The following is a 6,597-nucleotide window of genomic DNA, read 5'->3' on the forward strand; positions in this document are numbered from 1 at the left end:
ATTTTTTGTCGTCGAGCTAATAAAATAGAAGAAATGTTGCCTCAACCAAATCGCCTAGCTATGGCTGAGGTTGTTCCTACACCAACCCCATCGGTAATCAAATGCGTTTTAGCGCTTCCAGACGTGCTACAGCAATTTTCATTTGATCAGACGCATCACATTGACGCAGCGGCAATGACTATTGCATCAAAACGTCTCAAATATCAATGTAAGCAAAGTTCCAGAAATGGATGAGTTCATCCTCGCACCGGTGATCACGGATAATGGGGTATATAAAAAGATCGAAGGATGAAATCGAAATTAAATAATTTGAATGAAATTGAAGAAGCGGAAGAAATTGCAGAAGCAGAAAAAGAGTTCTCTTTCGAGAATTACATCGAAACGGGCAAAGCAATGCAATACAATCTAGTAGAAGATTCGTTAGATCCATGAGGGTCATTAGAGCGTTCAGGGACGACATTGCCAGCAAGAACTTGGATATTGAACGATCGAGAATAATTGACAGCAATGCGTACTTTGGTGCTATTGCTTTTTAATCTAAAAGAGGCAACAAGACACTGAAAGATTTCTATTGCACGAATGAACAAATGGTGATAAATATACTAATCATGACTGACGACCTAAATGTCGCTCAATACGGCGTGTCGAAGAACAGCTACGGTCATCGTCTATACGACCTGTGTTGTATGATAAAGTGGTCATGGGTTAATGACAATAACAATACTTGGAACTTAGCGAGTTTGTTATAAAAGAAACAACATGTTGATCTCATAACTTATTCGTTTATTCTACACACCATGACAGATCGGATTGATAAAGCTGCGCGTTGAAAGTTTGTAACTATTGAAACACTTCTAAGTATGATCCAAAACTAACCGAGTCTCAGAAAAAATCTATTGCTGGCTGAACTAATCCGATTGCTAACAACAAGTGGAAAACAGAAGACAAAGAAGGAATGAAAGATAAGAAAAGTTCTACTGATTCTCGTTTTGCAGAGCTCCATATCTACTACGAATAGGGTGAATTGCCGCTAATCTTCAATTGTATCAACGTATCTCGATGTTATCAATTTAGAGAAGCTATCACAATAAACAGACTTTATAAGTTTATCAAATACAACATTGCTCACATTTTGCAAGGCGGACGTTACACAATATAAATCACCATTATCATGATGACATCACATACGGTAAGGTTTATTTATGTCAGACAATGCAAAGTCAGGAGCTTGCGACAGTCAATCCTAAAGTTCAATTGGAACTTGAATGAAGTCTTGAACAAATTCTAAGGATTCGTTCATCCCTACGATCCTAACTTGAAAACGAAGTTCAACTGCTTTACAGAGCATATCAAGCACATCTGGGGTGGTGGTCGGGAAGTTATTCTGAGCTACAGTTTAAGTTATTTGCATGGTATATAGGAGATCATATGAAAAGTCAGGGGTGTGGGGGGACTAAGATGATGGTATCCCATATTATCGAAATTGAGAAAAAAATTGCTTCGAAAAGTACAAGATCAAAATTCTGACACGTTGATTCAACGTGTCGCGCGAACATAAGATTATTATTGTCCTTAACAAAGCAGATAATAATAAACAATCTAAGCATGAAGACCAAGAAGAGCTCAAGAATTGCATTACTGAGCCTATTTGTATTTGCTTTGCAAAAGTGGTCGTATCGAAAAACAACCTTATTCGATCATACCCACAACCAGTTTGACAAAGCCGATGGCGGTATCATCTTTATCATTATTTTATGAGCATTGACCTGGAGGAATTTCTTCCACAGAATGATGGACCGATGGCTAAAAAGAAGTCGGACATGCAACAGGAAAAAGCATTTCAATGGCTTGCTGAATGTTAAGCGAATGGAACTAGCAGCAGATTTATTAGCACCGCTCACTTAAGTAAAACACCGACTACTTTGTAGTTTGTATCCATTGATAATATGCTCACAAGATTTAGCCAGTTGATGACTGAGGAATTAAAAAACACATCATTATATACACGAGATCGTTTTTGAAGACCCTGACTAATATTTCTTGGACCTAGGCATTAATAGCAAGTCGATCGAGTGCGTCGAAGAGGATACGACCTTCAACAGCTACCCTCAATGCTGGTAATCTCTATGCACTGAGAATTCAGCGAGTCACGCCTTGTAATTCACAATGCAATCAATCAAAAAATATCACGGGTAACACTGCTGCAAGTGGCTTTTCGACAACACCAGTCTCTACTTACACACCTCAGCTCTAAGTGATAGATACAGCATTCGGTTCTATCATTGGATTTAGCATCCCGCGGCTCAAACAACTAGCGTTTATGCGATCAGTACCTCAAATAGATCCAACAGCTGCTGTCGTAGTTACTTGTTCAAATGTTTACAATCCAATCGCGAACATCTGCTGGAATGTAATATTGCGGTCTAGTCTTAACGTCTAAAGGACAAGGATTAGCATATTGTTCAATTCAAGGAACCATTCACAGCTGATGCTATCATTGATTCTACCAAAAAAGGTTGTAGCGAATAGGCTGCTTATAAGTCGCACACATACTCAATAACATTTTTGTGGATCTTCCGTTTGATAATATCCGTCATCATCGTGTTCATTTTTTCGGATGTTGTTCGGTTGTATAGATCGATAAATGTTTTGATTGGGACGTTAGTGGGGAAGTTACGACTGATTTCGCCAAGGTCTCGTTGAGCAATTATAACAAAATGAGAGTTGATCCGAATCGTTCTTAGAATGCCAAAGTAATTCTGTAAAATGTAGATCATCAACCGGACTTGCTAGCGTCCTCGGATAAAATACTCTAAGATCTGAGCCTGAGTCCTCTTTGGTTTCATGACTAAGTCATCGAAAATTAATAGCTTGCTAGTCTCAAAATCGTATTCACTCATTGCTAGGACCATTCTTTCCTCGATCACCTGGACATTGTCGGTAGTGTTGTTAAGATGATCATACAGCGCCTCGTTGGTCTTTTACAAATGACAATCTTGGTAAAGCACTTGCGTAAAAGCGCTATTATATACAGGACGGTGTTTGACTTCCCCGATCCACAAGGACCTGCAACGCACAATCTAGATGGCAGCTCGAAGTGTAGATTCGTTCGAAACTTCTTCTTAAGTTTAGACTTCGGTTTTAATTCGTAAGAGTTCTGCATTTTATTATATAGCGATCAAATATATCGCTTTCTCAAGTTGTCAATTCACCTCAATAAGTAGGCATCACTGCTATATCATTAACAATTACATCTGGAACACTCACTGGGAAGCTATATCGCTTGGGACTCTAAGTAGTATCCTTTCTGTTTCAATTACTGCGAATGATGAAGTATCAATCTGAATAGCTCTGCTGCAGCTCAAGCCAATATATAATTCACAAGCAGTATATTGGAGTTAAAGGCAGTTCAGCAAGCAATCCAATTACGATGTATTTCTATGATGACGGAGCTTTCCAGATAGAAATCGATTCAATTATAAAAGTTGGCGTCGGAACTTTACCATCTTATCAATTGGACCTGGAAATGACATTAACACTGGATCCCTAGTTCAATGGAAGTACTATAGAAAACCATGATACTCTCAATTACTCAAGGTGGTGCTCCAATTCGAAAGCTGTGGTGCTGAATATAACTCTTAATCAAAGTGGAATCAATATTTATAGATGCTCTATTCTTACTGCTCCAACAAGTATGACTTCTTCCGCAATCACAATTGATACAATGAATATCTAGGCCACGTGTATCGAAGATATTAAGAAACGTGGTTAAATAAAATAACATTACGAAGTTGTCAAGTTCTGATCCTTGCGATACGTGCCCATAGCCGTATCGACACTTGCTACAACTTCACGCAATACGTGATAATAAATGGTGAGAGCGTAGTTGCAGTTGGAAATATCAGACTATTGCTCGCACCATCTTCACTTGGGAGAGGACGACCAATATTAACAGATACAAAGACTCCCTATACAACACGCCGATCTTGGCTTAGTGCATAACACATATCTGTGCGTTTTTCATACCATGACATGTCGATTTGATTAAGCTACTACTTTTAAAGTGTTCAATGATTGAGTAACATCCAAAGCTATTCGAGTCTCAGCTCAAATTCATTGCTGGCAGAACTGACCGAACGTCATACAACAAATGGAAAGAAGAATACGAGCCCCACGAAAAAACAAAAAAACAAAAAGACGATGATCATTCCTTACTACGAAAAGGAAGAATTGCCGCCAATCTGTGATTGTAAGATCACATCTCGATGTTATTAATCTGAAGAACGATGTCGTCATAATGGACGGACTCTACAAGCTGATCAAGTACGATATTGCTTACATTTGCAAGACGGAAATGGATACTACTTGACTAAAAATTGGGATGCATTCGGAGAAATGATTACGTGGTTGTCAAAGATATTAAACAGTCTTTGACATCAACAATAAATGCGACTAAACTTGCCGATAAAAGACAAAGTAAGACTAAATGCACAGAATCTGGTAAAGATAGTGAGTTTCGCGATTGTATTGTCAGATGTGATTTGCCAGTAGCGTGATGATATCATATACGGTAAGGTCGATTTTATGCAATACAATGTGTTTGTGAGAGGATTGGAACTAGATTGAAGTTTAACAACTTCAACATATTTGTTCTACCTACGATATTTTCATTGTTGTTGATAAAGCGAAGTTTAACTGCTTCACATAGCATATCAAGCAAATCTGGGGCGGTGGTCGGGAAGATATACTGAGCTACAATATGATGTTGTCTATATGGTATGTTCAGAGACCATATCAGAAAGCAGAAGCATGCCTTGTTCTCGAGGCTGACGAGGGATGCGGTAAGAATATCGTGTTTAAAAATACTAAAGAATCAGGGTATAGGATAACGATACGCCCGACACCAAGGATCTGACTGGTCGATTTCATTCGGTACAGGGTAGCGAACTATAGTACTTAATATATTCACCTCGATTTTTATCAACAAACGAACAGGGCAAAAGCCGCACCAAGAAATCTATCCAGCAGCTTCACCCTCACAGAAATGAGGTCTATGCGAACCGAATTTCTCCTTGGTAGTGGAATATACTTCCACTAGAAGTTTAACAAGCGCATGACGCTGGTGCGAAAGGGGTTTCTGGCGCACGTTTGAGTCCTCAAAAGGGAAGAGGGGATGGTTGAAACTTGGCTGTTCAACGACGCCAAGACACTGGGGACAATCGCTCACAGTTTGCATCGACGGCTATGCACGCTTAGAGCATTCTACGAGAATTATACAATCGTACCACGCTTCACAACCGTGTCGAGATGACGCGCCGCCTGCATGAATCCAAGATGGAGAGTGGCTCGACTATGTCCAAGCATTTGGATGTGTTCGACATACTTGTTGTCGGACTTTAGTCATTTGGAGAGCCTGTTGACGAATCTTGACAGCTAGTGGTACTGCTGAGCAGCCTCTCGACAGATTATGAGCTGATTGTGTCGATTATAGAAAATGTCAAGGACGTCGCGCTAATCGAGGTAAAGAAGAAGCTATTGGAGGAGTATGAACGTTTCAAAAGAAGGAGACGACGGAGAAAGCGTTTTCAGTTCACAGAAGTGTTGAGCGGTGTAGCAGCAATCGTGGACCTGGACGAAAAAATTACGGTCCAAGGAAGAGTAAAGGGGTTTTAAGAAAAGTGTTCCAAGTGTAATCGAGTTGGACACTTGAAACGGAACGGCCCAGGCGAAAGCGATGGCATTGATGAAGGCGCGGTATTCGCTGTTAGCAAAAATTAAATGATGGATGGCTAATGCATTGCATATGACACCATACCGTGACGACCTATTTGATTTTGATGATACGATCTTGGGCATCAATGTGTCCATTGCAGACGAAACGAAATTGCGTGTTCTTGGTAAAGGAATTGTTAATGCAGCGGAGATGCCGTAGCTCGTTGCTTAGAGGAAGCTAAGCTAAGGTCACCGACCTTATAAATATCAGTACGAGTGCAGCGGATCGCAATCCGCTACCTCCAAGAGTACTTAAAATCTTAGCCAACGTAAGCGAACATTTTCGTTTAAAATCGAAACTCTATTTAACTGTTTTACTTGCGGCAGGGCCGCCCACATTTAAAACCTTAGATTTTCCTAATCAACATAGTAACACCTAATTAATCTAGTAGAAACTAATTCATATGAATTCCTACTGACAGTCCTGCCACGTTGTGGCTTCTTGTTTCGGTGTAGCTGATTACACCACTTGTGTAATCCACACCTTTGAACGGTCACACCATTTTGTGTGACACGCCCTTTCATTCAAGATTACGTGTAACTCCGTTACACTCTGGGTACATGTCACTCCGTTACATTCTTCCCCACCAAAGTTGTGATTACCCACATTTATAGGTCGCCTTGCATCTGGTTCGCATGTCAGAGACACAGTCACGTTCAAAGAACAACCTTAAACATTCTCCGCTCAATGAGCCTTGTGTCTACGACACGCAAAACGTCCAGCCTAGCTGGTTCCCAGGGCGCCCGTTGGCAAGCCCTTCTTCTTCTGCACAGGGTGCATCTTCGGACCGTACGTCCGCGGCTTCACGAGAAGCACATTCCGAG

This window comes from Plasmopara halstedii (genome assembly GCF_900000015.1).
Source record: "Plasmopara halstedii genome assembly, contig: Scaffold_323, whole genome shotgun sequence".
Taxonomy (NCBI): Eukaryota; Oomycota; class Peronosporomycetes; order Peronosporales; family Peronosporaceae; genus Plasmopara; species Plasmopara halstedii.